This window comes from Jaculus jaculus, unplaced genomic scaffold, assembly GCF_020740685.1.
Source record: "Jaculus jaculus isolate mJacJac1 unplaced genomic scaffold, mJacJac1.mat.Y.cur mat_scaffold_48_1_805434_arrow_ctg1, whole genome shotgun sequence".
Classification (NCBI taxonomy): domain Eukaryota; kingdom Metazoa; phylum Chordata; class Mammalia; order Rodentia; family Dipodidae; genus Jaculus; species Jaculus jaculus.
In genome coordinates this window covers 527949-540668 of record NW_025423500.1, presented here as the reverse complement: position 1 = coordinate 540668, position 12720 = coordinate 527949, and the positions used below count along the sequence as shown (strand labels likewise).

General features: G+C 42.2%; 1 pseudogene; it reads left to right on the top strand.

The window, feature by feature from the left end:
- Window positions 1-8135: 8135 nt before the first annotated feature.
- Window positions 8136-10530, top strand: LOC123457433 (annotated as a pseudogene).
- The last annotated feature ends 2190 nt before the right edge of the window (window positions 10531-12720 follow it).

Genomic DNA, 12720 nt, shown 5'->3' with positions numbered 1-12720 from the left:
CCATCCTGCTGGATAGAGGCTCAGGAAAATGAACCGTGCTGCTACCCCCACACATTTCCCTGCTATCTTTGGTTGAGCCACAGCATTGTGATGTCACAGTCACAGGCCATTCCACCTGCCAGTGGCATGGGGGAGGCTGGAGCCATCCACTCTGTAGGGGGGGTGCTTGCATAAGGAGCAGGAAGCAGTACTTTGGAGCAGAAACATTGTAGTTCATGGAGTTTGTGTGCCCCCCCCCACCACCCACCAGAAAGCAGGTGCAGGGGTTCCTGATACCTGGGGTGCAGCTGTATTGGAGCAGGGACTTTGCAGCTCACAGAGCTTGTGCACCCCCTTACTCAGAGAGCAGATGTGGAGACTCCTGGAGTCTGAGGAGGCCTCCTGGGACAGGGTGACTCCGGGCCAGAAGATCTCACAAGCCCACTGTGTGTGACTGACAACACTCGGGTCAACCCACAGGGATTGGCTGCACTCAGGCCTGTGTTCTGAGGTCCTCACTCTTTCCTTGCCTGCACTTCTGTTGCAGTCAGGTTTGCATTGCTGGCAGAAATCACCCATCAAAGAGCAGCTTTAGGGTAAAAAAAAAAAAAAAGAAAAAAAAGGTTTCTTTTGGCTTACAGACTTGAGGGGAATCTCCACAATGGCAGGGGAAAGCAATAGCATTGAGAGACCAAAAAGAAATAACACGTAAATAATCAAACAATGACACTGCCATTGTAGGACAAATCATTGTGAACAAAGGAGGAGACAGGGCTCGGCTCAGATAAGGTACTAACTGATTAAAGTGTTGACCTTTGCTTCTGTAAATCATGCTCACTTGCTCAACAGGACATTCCAGAAATACTTAGCTGTGGGGGCCTTGGCCCCTTGCAAAAGATAGGATCTACAAGCAGTCTGCTGACCAGAGATGAGCAACTAGAAATGTTCCTGCACGTGCCTTCTTGGAACCAATCATTTTATTTTTTTTTTAATTTTTTAAAAATTATTTATTTATTTATTTATTTATTTGAGAGCGACAGACACAGAGAGAAAGACAGATAGAGGGAGAGAGAGGGAATGGGCGTGCCAGGGCTTCCAGCCTCTGCAAACGAACTCCAGATGCGTGTGCCCCCTTTATGCATCTGGCTAACGTGGGACCTGGGGAACCGAGCCTCGAACCGGGGTCCTTAGGCTTCACAGGCAAGCGCTTAACCGCTAAGCCATCTCTCCAGCTCTTTTTTTTTTAAATTAATTATTTATTTATTTATTTGAGAGCGACAGACACAGAGAGAAAGACAGATAGAGGGAGAGAGAGGGGGAACCAATCATTTTAAAAGATGCAATGTGATGTAACCCCTTTCTCCCTTTCCACTCATTTCCTTTATAAACCCCTACTTTTAGAAGGTCGGGGCTCTTTCCCACTCCCGATGCGTCGATCTGTGTGGATTGAGTCCCTGCGTAAGCTTGACATTAAAAGAAACCTGTTGCTTTTACATTCTAGTGTCTCGGCTTCTGTGGCGGTCCTCTAGGTGACTCCTGGGTGACCGGGGGTCTTGGCTCCTGGTCAGGGGTCTTGGCACAACAGCATGAGCAGAGAGTGGATATCACTTCCTTGCCAACAACAGGAACAGAAGAGTGTCCCAAATCTCCATCAGCTGGGAACGTAGCATTTAGAACACCTAAGTCTATGGGGGACATATGAATCAAACCACCATATCTTCCTTTTTTCCTTCCTTCCTTCCATTCTCCCTTTCCTTCTCTTTTTTCTCCCTTTCTTCTTTCCTTCCTTCCATTGTTGTCCCTTTTTGTTTCATCCCTTCTTTCCCTTCCTCACTTCCTCCTTCCTTTCTTCCTCATTTCCATTCTTCTCCTTTCTTTCCCACTCTTTTCCCTCTTTTCTTCTATTCTTTTCCTCCCTTCCCCCTCTTTTTTCTCCTTTCTTTCCCTTCTTTTCATATTTTCTTCCTTCTTTCCATCCATATTTCTATTCTCCTTCCTTCCCACCTCTTTTTCTTCATTCCATTCTTCATCTTTTCCCCCTCTTCTCCCCATTATTCTCCTTCCTTTCCCCTCTTTTTACTTCTTTCCTTTATTTTCCTCCCTTTTCCCCTATTTATCTCCCGTTCTTCCTTCCCTCTTTGTTGGAGACCACTGTCATCTCTCAATGTTACTGACAGCATAAATGTATAAAAGTAAATGTGTATGCCAGTGCAGTTTGAGGAATGAAGCTGCTCCTACTTCAAATTACATAAAAATAAATAAGTGAAATCCTAACCACAGGCTTGCATGCTCTGTTTATGATAGCCAGATATCTTTCTAGAAAATAGAAATTTAACCACATGCCATAAAATATCAAGTTTTCTCAAGACTATTGGTATTATGTCAAAGTCATTATTTGTGATGCATACATAAGCTATTTGTGATACATGCATAAACCTAAGATTAAAAACACGGTAGGCCAAGATTCAGTGCCTCTCATCCCAGTTATGACAGAGAGCCCATCAGTTCCCCCTCTTCTGCATGTCTAGTGGATATTGTGAGTTTCTTTATCTATGCATTGCAGTCCCACTTCTAGTACATTGGCCACAGCACCACTTTCCTTTCCTTCCTTTATTTCTACCTCCCCTCTCTTTTTTGCCCTTGTGTTTTGAGATAGGATCTCTATATAGTCTAGACTTGCCTTGAACTCTTGGCCCTCCTACTTCAGCTTACCACTGGGGTAACATGGGTGTATAACATTCAGTTTTTAGGGGGAAGGTGTGTGTGTATGGTTTGTGTGCATGGGGATGCATGTTTATGTGTAGTTTTGCACCTTTTTGTGCACACATGTGTTTGTAGGCCAGAGGACAATGCCAGGTGTCTTCTTCAATTGCTCTCCACTTTATTTATTTAGTTATTTTTCGAGGCAGGCTCTCTCACAGAGACCTGAAACTCCCCAATTCAACTAGACTAGCTAGCCAGCAAGCAAGCCCCAGGAATCTTCCTGTCTCCACCTTATCAGTGCTGGGATTGTAGATACAAGCCAGCACTCCTAGCATTCTCCCCAGCCCACCCAGAAGCCTTACTTCTGCACAGAGAGGGACATAAATGTCCTAACATATTGGTTGGAGGCTGGCAATAAGGTGAGATGGAGCGAGACCATGAATCCTCAGTTTCACTGTCAGGAGGATTCATTCGAGGATGACACAGCCACCTTCAGGATAATGAAGGGCCAGGCTAACTCTGCTTCCCCAGAGTGGCCCAGGGGACAGGCTTTTCAGTGTTCATCTCTGCTAGGAACTCAGACAAAGTATTTCTTTTCATGACAATTATCCTGAATAGCCAACAAGATTCTGTTGCATGATTTGGTGGTTTGCTGGTAGTTACTGAGTTTTTCAGAAAAGAAAGCCACATCTCTGATAAATATTCTATAGGTCTGACTGACTGATTAGAATGTCAGTGATTGTGGGGAGTTGGAATGTTGCATGTCCAGTGCCAAATGATATTGGGTTATCTTAGTTTCCAAAATAGCCACTTATTGCCAGCCTCTGTATGTGACCTAACATCCTATGCTACTATGTAAATCCATTTGGAATGTACCATCAGATCCCTAGCTTCCACCAACCCAAGGCTAAGAATGTCATCTTAAATGTCTCTCAAATACAGAAATGAAATAAAATATTTAAAAGCATAAAAAAGATCAACTCATACATGACTCCAGCTTGTATGGTAGCCATCTTGAGTTGCTGTTCAAGTCAGAAGTAGTGACCTGTAATTGTGGTTCTTTTTCATTGTTTCTTACTTGTGTGTATAAGACATGAGACAGGGAGAAATGAAAGAAAGGAAGAGATAGGGGTGAAAAAGCAATAATTATGACATGCCTTCTCTTTAAAAGATCTTATTTATTTATTTGTTCATTTGAGAGATGGTGAGAGAGAGGAAGAGCCAGATAGAGAGTGAGAATAAGTGTGTCAGGGCCTCCAGGTACTACAAACAAACTCCAACTGCATGCACTACTATGTGCATCTGGCTTTACATGAGTACTAGGGAATCGAACCTGGGTCCTTACGATTCATAGGCAAGCACCTTAACTACTGAACCATTTCTCCAGCTCATGATATCCCTTCTTATAAAGGTATTTTTTTGTCATAACAATGATCTATACTAGTCATAATTTCAGTTTTGAGTGTGGGAGTTTAGTAGGTACACAGCATGGAATAGTCACAGAAGAAACACCAAGAATCAGACCAGGAATAAAACATCAAGATGGGCACTGAATGGCACCCATAAGAAATGTCTGGAGTGGGCTGAAAAGATGGCTCAATGATTAAGGCACTTGACTTCAATGCCTAATGGCTCAGGTTTGATTCCCCAGTACCTACATAAAGCTCAATATACAAAGTGGTGCATGCATCTGGAGTTCATTTACACTGGCTGCAGGCCCTGGCATACCCACTTGCTCTTTCTCTCTCTCTTTCTGGATGCAAATAAATAAATAAAGTAAAATAAGGGCTGGAGAGATTGCTGAGTGGTTAAAGTGCTTGCCTATGAAGCCAAAGGACCCAGGTCTGATATTCTGGTAAACATGTAAACCAGATTGACAAGGTGGCACATGCATCTGGAGTCTATTTGCAGTGGCTAGAGGCACTGACACACTCATTCTCAATCTCTCTCTCTCTCTCTCTCTCTCTGCTTGCAAATAAGTAAACAAAATTTAAAATATTATTTACAAGCAGAGACAGAGAAAGAGAATGGGTTTGTCAGAACCTCCAGGTACTACAAACAAACTGCAGATGCATGAGCCACTTTGTGCATTTGAATTCGGTTGGGCACTGGGAATTGAATTGGGCTTGTTAGGTTTTACAGGCAAGTGTCTTAACCACTGACCCATCTCTGTAGCCCTCTCACACATTTTTGAAACCCTTCCTCTTATCTTTCCTCAAATTCCAACATAGACTTCCATGGCCTTTGCCTAAAAACATGATGAATTTACATTTCCCAATCAGAAGTAGTATTCAGGGAACTTTAGATAAAATCATGAAGTAATACATATAATTTATCACACAGGTATTAATTTAATTCATAAGTAAGGACTATGAAGTCATCTTTTATGAGTAATTAAGTATCCCATTGCCACTGTGTATTTTGAAAGTATTTCCATGTCCTGGAAAAAAAAAAAAACACTGAACTAAAAACAATTGTCTGACCATGTGTATGTATGTATGTATGTATGTATATATATATATATTTGACTCAAGTTATATTTTGTCATAAAAGCTTTTGTTCAGTGTTTTTGATTGAAATATGAAACCAGGGGTTCATTCTAAATCAGTAGCAATATTGTCCTTCATTTGCAATGTGTTTCAACTTGAAATTTTGATAGAAGTCTGGAGAGATTGCTCAGTGGTTAAGGCACTTACCTGCAAAGTCTAACAACCCAGTTTCAATTCCCCAGCACTGATGTAAAGCAGCTGCACAAAGTGACACATGCATTGGGAGTTTGCTTGCAGTAGCTACAGGTGCTGGTGTGCCCATGTTCCCTCTCTCTGTCTATTTCTCTTTCTCCTTACAAATAATAAATAAAAATGGTTTTTAAAAAACAGCTAGGTATGGCGGCACACACCTTTAATTGCAGTATTGAGGAGGCAGAGGTAGGAGAATTGGCCGTGAGCTGGAGGGCAGCCGGAGACTACATAGTGAATTCCAGGTCAGCATGGGCTAGTGAGGAAAAAACAAAATAAATAAACTAATGAATTAATTAATTTAATTAAAATAAATTTTGATAGAAAGTAACCCCTGGAGAGGAGTTAAAAATCTCACAACTCTCATGCTGGAGGGATGACTTACAAGTTGAGATGCTTAGGATCCAGGTTTGATTCCCGAGGACCCACATACACCAGATATACAAGTTGTCTCATGCATCTGGCGTTTGTGGCTGGAGGCCCTGGCATGCCCATTCCTCTCTTCCTCTTCTTCTCCCAAATAAAAATAATAATAAAAAATAAATCTCACCACTCTCTTTCACAAGTGAGAACAGGCTGCTTCAAAATCTATCATTTCTATTAGTTTCCTGCATTTGCTTTCTCCATCAACATCAGGCTGTAGGGTTTGAATCTGTCTCCAAAACGCACCTGATGGAAACTTAAACTATGTGACCACACCTGAATGTCATTCAGAAATGAGGGGATGTGAGGAGGTGATTGGGTTTAGATGTGGTGAGGGTGGTAAAGTCCCCATGATGGCTCTCACTAGTAGCTTTACAAAAAAAGGAAGAGAAGCTCGAACTATCAGGTTTGCTCTGTCTTACCACACAACACCCCTTTCATGTATGCAACACAGCAAGAAAGCTTGTAACCAGAGTTGAGCAAATCAGTGTTCTGGGCCCCAGGATTTCTCAGTCTTCAGAATCAAGAGTAAAAAACAAACTTCTACCATTTATTGATTAATTGGCCTCATTTATTTTGCTACAACAGACATAGGAATAAATCCCCCCCCCAAATGTACAGATAGATTCTAACTTGAGGTTCCCACTTCTTTCTGCCTCTTCTTCAAAATATAACCTGCCAATTATACATCTGGGGCTGGAGAGATGGCTCAGCGGTTAATGTACTTGCCTGCAAAGCCTACAGACCCAGGTTTGATTCCCCAGGACCCACATAAAGTCAGATGCACAAAGTGGTACATGTGTCTGGAGGTTGTTTGCAGTGGCTAGAGGCCCTAGTACACCCATTCTCTCTCTCTCTCTCTCTCTGGCTCTCAAATAAATAAATTATATCTATATCTATATCTCTCTACATAACTGGATGTTATGTTATTGACCAATTATCAAAACTCAAATCTCAAAACTCAAATTCCCATATCTCATTGAACAATGTCCAAAGCTTTTACCTAGACTTCCAGGACCAGGTTTATGGAAACCTCCCGGCTGAGCCCCAGCCTCCTGATGCTGCATATTTTCATTTTCTACACAAGTATCATGTCCTCTTGCTTCTGAAATGTCTCCTGTGATGTACCTGTTGCCCATAATTCTATCCTCCTGTCACCCACATAATGTAAAAGTTCAACCTCATTTCCTTGAACTCCCAGTGTTTTCTATATATTCCCTCCAAATGCATCTTTATTTATTTATTCATTTATTAGAGAGAGAAGCCAATATATAGAGAGAATGGGTGTGCCAGGGCCTCCAGCCACTGCAACCAAACTCCAGACACAGGTACTACTTTGTGCATCTAGCTTTATGTGGGTACTGGGTAATCAAACCTGAGTCATAAGGCTTCTCAGGTAAGTTCCTTACCTGCTGAGTCATCTCTCCACTCCTCCAAATACATCCTAGTCACTGGGAATCCTATGATTTTATGTTACCCAGCTCTCTTCTGAACCCCAACCCCACTGCTGCCACACACATCCTAGTCTGTTTTCTAAGATTAGAAAATACATGGACCTCCCAGTATAATACCCCTAGGAAGAGTTGTCATCCTTCAGTCCTGACCACATACATAAACATATTGTTGTCTGAATACCACATTCAACCTATTGACCATCTGCATAAGGGTAACAGTCAGCTTTTGGAAATACAATGTAAGCTACCTGTTCAGAAGAAAAAAAAAAATCTGTCAATCGAGCAAATATTGGAGGATGGATACTTTACATGACAAGCTTTCTATAACAGAAGGGCTAGCTGAGTTTGGTGATACACTCCTTTAATCACAGCACTTGGGAGGCAGAGATAGGAGGATTGCCATGAGTTTGAGGCTATCATGAGACTACACAGTGAACTCCAGGTCAGCCTGTTCTAGAGTAAGACCCTACCTTTAAAAATTCCCCCCAGGTCGGTGGAGGCGCCGGGAGACCCTAGCGGCTCCGGCGAGCGCGGCCCCGCCTGCTGCCCGCGCCGGGGTGTAGTGGGCCCAACGCGAGGCAGGACCGAGCGGCGGCCCGGTTCCCGCTCCGCGAGCGGACGGCCACTCCCCCGCGGGGAGGGATCCCACCAGCCTTCCCTGGGGTCGGGAGCCGCCCTCTCGCCCGCCCGCCCGGGCTCACCTGTCGCTCACGCCCGCGGCCCGGCTCGTCTCCCCGGCAGCGGCGCCGCGGACCTCGCTTCGGGCCATGACCGGATGTAATTGGTGATCCCAGCTTCCCTCTATAAATTCTTGTCAACTCTGAGATTTGGACAAAAAATGCCTGGTGTCACACCTAATGAAAATAATGGGCTTTCGGGAGGTAGTCCATCCAAGAAAAACAGACTTTCTTTGAAGTTTTTTCAGAAAAAGGAGACTAAGAGAGCTTTAGATTTCACAGATTCTCAAGAGAAGGAAGAAAAAGCTTCTGAATACAGAGGCTCTGAAATCCATCCAGTAGCCCCTGCAGCCCAGTCCTCACCTGTAAACTGTGAGAAGAGAGAAAACTTGCTACCGTTTGTAGGACTGAATCGCCTTGGCAATACTTGCTATCTCAATAGTATTCTGCAGGTACTATATTTTTGTCCTGGTTTTAAATCTGGAGTGAAGCACTTATTTAATATTATTTCAGGGAAGAAAGAAGCTCTCAAGGATGAGGCTAATCAGAAAGATAAGGGAACCTGCAAAGAAGATCCTTTGGCAAGTTATGAACTTATATGCAGTTTGCAGTCCTTAATAATTTCAGTTGAACAGCTTCAGGCTAGTTTCCTCTTAAATCCAGAGAAATATACTGATGAACTTGCTACTCAGCCTAGACGACTGCTTAACACACTCAGGGAACTGAACCCTATGTATGAAGGATATCTACAGCATGATGCACAGGAAGTATTACAGTGTATTTTGGGAAACATTCAAGAAACATGCCAACTCCTAAAAAAAGAAGTAACTATGGCAGAATTACCTACTAAGGTAGAAGAAAAATTTGATGAGAAAGAGGAAATGAGTGGTGTTGACAGCTTGGAGGCAGACAATATGAGAAATACTGAGGACTACAAAGAAAAACTCCCCAAAGGGCATGGGAAAAGAAAAAGTGACGCTGAATTTGGTAGCATGAAGAAGAAAAGTAAATTGTCCAAGGAATATCAACCATTGGAAGAGAACCAGAGACAGACTAGATCGAAAAGAAAAGCTGCTGGTGATTCGTTAGAGATTCCTCCCAAGATAATCCCCAAGTGTGTTTCTGAAAAAGAGAGTGCAAAATCCTCACAAAAGAAATCAAGAGTTAAAATAAATTGGTTAAAGTCCACAACAAAGCAACCCAGCATTCTTTCTAAATTCTGTAGTCTGGGAAAAAGAACCACAAACCCAGGATCCAAAGGACCATCTAAAGAAAATGAGTGTGACCTTGAAGAGGACTCAGGGAAATGTGAAAGTGACAGCTCACCTGATGGTTGTGGACTTGGGTCTCCTGCGAATGGCACAATGGAAAATGGTGATGAAGTTAAGCCTATAAACAGAGGTGCAGAGCAGATTGGTTTTGAGCTAGTGGAGAAATTGTTTCAAGGTCAGCTGGTATTAAGGACTCGCTGTTTGGAATGTGAGAGTCTAACAGAAAGAAGAGAAGACTTTCAGGATATTAGTGTGCCAGTGCAAGAAGATGAGCCTTCCAAAGTGGAAGAGAGCTCTGAAATTTCTCCAGAGCCCAAAACAGAAATGAAGACCTTGAGATGGGCGATTTCACAGTTTGCTTCAGTGGAGAGAATTGTAGGAGAAGATAAATATTTCTGTGAGAATTGCCATCATTATACTGAAGCGGAGCGAAGTCTGTTGTTTGATAAAATGCCTGAGGTGGTGACTATTCACTTAAAGTGCTTTGCTGCTAGCGGCTTGGAGTTTGATTGCTATGGTGGTGGACTTTCCAAGATCAACACTCCGTTGTTGACACCCCTTAGACTGTCACTAGAAGAATGGAGCACAAAGCCAACAAATGACATCTATGGACTGTTTGCTGTTGTGATGCATAGTGGCATTACAATTAGTAGTGGACATTACACTGCTTCTGTTAAAGTCACTGACCTCAGTAGTCTAGAACTAGACAAGGGCAATTTTGTGGTTGATCAGATGTGTGAAATAAGTAAGTCAGAACCACTGAATGAGGAAGAAGCAAAGGGTGTGGCTGAAAATTATGATGAAGTATCGATTAGAGTTGGTGGAAATGTCCAGCCTAGTAAAGTTTTGAACAAGAAAAACGTAGAAGCTATTGGACTTCTTGGAGGACAGAAGAGCAAAGCAGATTATGAGCTGTACAACAAAACATCTAATCCTGATAAGGTGGCCAGCACAGCATTTGCTGAGAATAGAAATTCTGAAATGAATGATACAAATGGGACCCATGAATCTGGAAACAAGGAATCCAGTGACCCAGCAGGCATTCACATGAGTGGATTTGAGAACAAGATCTCATACATAGTACAGAGTTTAAAGGACTATGAGGAAAAGTGGTTGCTTTTTGATGATTCGGAAGTGAAAGTGACTGAAGAGAAGGACTTCCTGAATTCTCTTCCCTTCCTACATCTCCTACATCTACTCCTTCCTTGCTATTTTGTAAGAAATTATAGAGTGAGTATATTTTCACTGCGTATATATTAAACAGACTTGGACGAACATTGGTAAAGTTGATGACATTAAAGAGTCTAGTTTTATCTTCTGAAGCTATTGGATATTATTGGTCTCTAGGTTTTTATATAAATGTGAATTACTGAAAACCATGTTAAATTTTAGAAATCATTTTCCATAGTAGAGACTAGTGTTGGATTAGCTTCTGTGAACAAACTTGTATAGGTTCTTAATAGTCCAAAATGGAAGCAGTTAAACACATTTGGATTTACACCTATATCTTGTGTTTGCTTTTTAAAAATAAAGTGCTTGTATTTGTAGTCTCCATATTTTGGAGTAATTATTTACTTGATATTTATAGGTCTGTGGCTTTTCACCCAAGAGACTGAATCTTTTTGAGTACATTTAGTTTTCTAGCAGTCATGAAGCTTAATCTTGGGTGGGCTATATTAGAGGCACAGAGTCTAGAATGTGGATATTCATAATGGTGCCTTGAGTCACTATGAAAAGTGTCTCAGAAAGCTCGGATAGTCCCCGCTATCGTCATAAGAATTTTTTGTGTTTATATGAAGATGATTGTGTTCTAGTAATCTTTGGGCATGACTAATTTGTATCTCTTCATACTCATTCTGCATGATCTGTATATAGTACAGCAAACTCTTAGAGGTATGACCTTAAGTTTAACTTTTTAAAAAAACTGGGAGCTCAATAAAATTAAAAAAAAAAATTCCCCCCAAAAGGGCTGGAGAGATGATACAGAAGTTAAGGCACTTACCTGCAAAGACTAATGACCTGGGTTCAATTCCTCAGTACCCACATAAAGCCAGATGTACAAATGCACAAAGTAATGCATGCATCAGGAGTTCATTTGCAGTGGCTTCAGGCCCTTCCTCAGTTGCTCTCCAACTGTGGTAGCTTGAATGGATGCTTCCTAATAAGATTAAAGAGTTTATTATGGCTGAAGAGATGGCTTAGTGGTGGACACACTTGCCTGTGAAACCTAAGGATTCATGTTCGACTCTCCAAGTCCCATGCACAGTGACTCAAGCACACAAAGTAACACATGTGCACAAGGGGGCACAGGCATCTGGAGTCTTATTGCAGTGGCTAGAGGCCTTGGCATGCAAATTCTCTCTCTCTTGCTCTTGCTCTCTCTCACTCATGAAAAAAAAGAAGCCAGTATGTTTGACTTGCCTCAACAACAACAAAATGAATTTATTATAGCTTGTAACTTATGTCTCCAGTCCTGGCTGCAGGAAGTGTCACCGTTGGTAGATCCTGGGGTCCAGCGTTAAGGCATTATTGGGGGAAGATTTGAATTCCAGCCTAAAGGTGTGCAGAGTGCTTGAGCTCTGCCTGGGATTCCTGGAGTGTGCTTGATTGTGGTGCTGGTGGTGGTACTTCTGTCTGCATGGACCTGTGAAAAGGGACCAGCTTCTTCCACCATTATAGAACTTCCCCTGGATCTGCAAGCTTCAATAAATCTTGTTCCTCTCATAAACTGTGTCTGGCCTGGAGGTTCATCGCAGTAACATGAAGCTGACTATGCCATCTCAATTTTGTTTTATTGAGACCAGGTATCTCAGTTAAACCCAGAGCTCACCAATCCAGCTAACCTACCTGGACAGCTTGTTTGGAGGATCTGCCAATCCCCTCCTCCACAGAGTAGAGATGACAGAAGAGCTGTCATACCCAAAAGGCATTTATTTATGCTGCAGATCCCAATTAATTCAGGTCATTAAAAAACATTTTTATTTATTTATTTGTGAGATAGAAAGACAGAATGAGAATTGGCACAGCAGGGCCCCAGCCACTGTAAACAAACTCCAGACCCATGTGTCGCCATGCACATATGGCTTACATTGGCTCTGGGGAATCAACCTGGGTCCTTAGGCTTGGCAGGGAAATACTTTACCCTCTAAGCAATCTTTTTTATTATTATTTTTCTTTCGTTTATTTTTATTTATTTATTTGAGAGCAACAGACACAGAGAGAAAGAGGCAGATAGAGAGAGAGAGAGAGAGAAGGGTCTCATGAGCTTGCACTATGTCTACCTTGTTAGACCAATGCCTTCTTCACCTTTCCTCTATTCCTTAATCCTCTGAGTCCCACCTAACTGCTCTTGGCACTGTCTCATTACCATGGACACATCTGTTAACTGTCTTGCTCGTATTACATTGTGATTGACCTTTTATTTTTATTTTTTATTTTATTTAATTTTAGAGAGAGAGAGAGAGAGAGAGAGAGA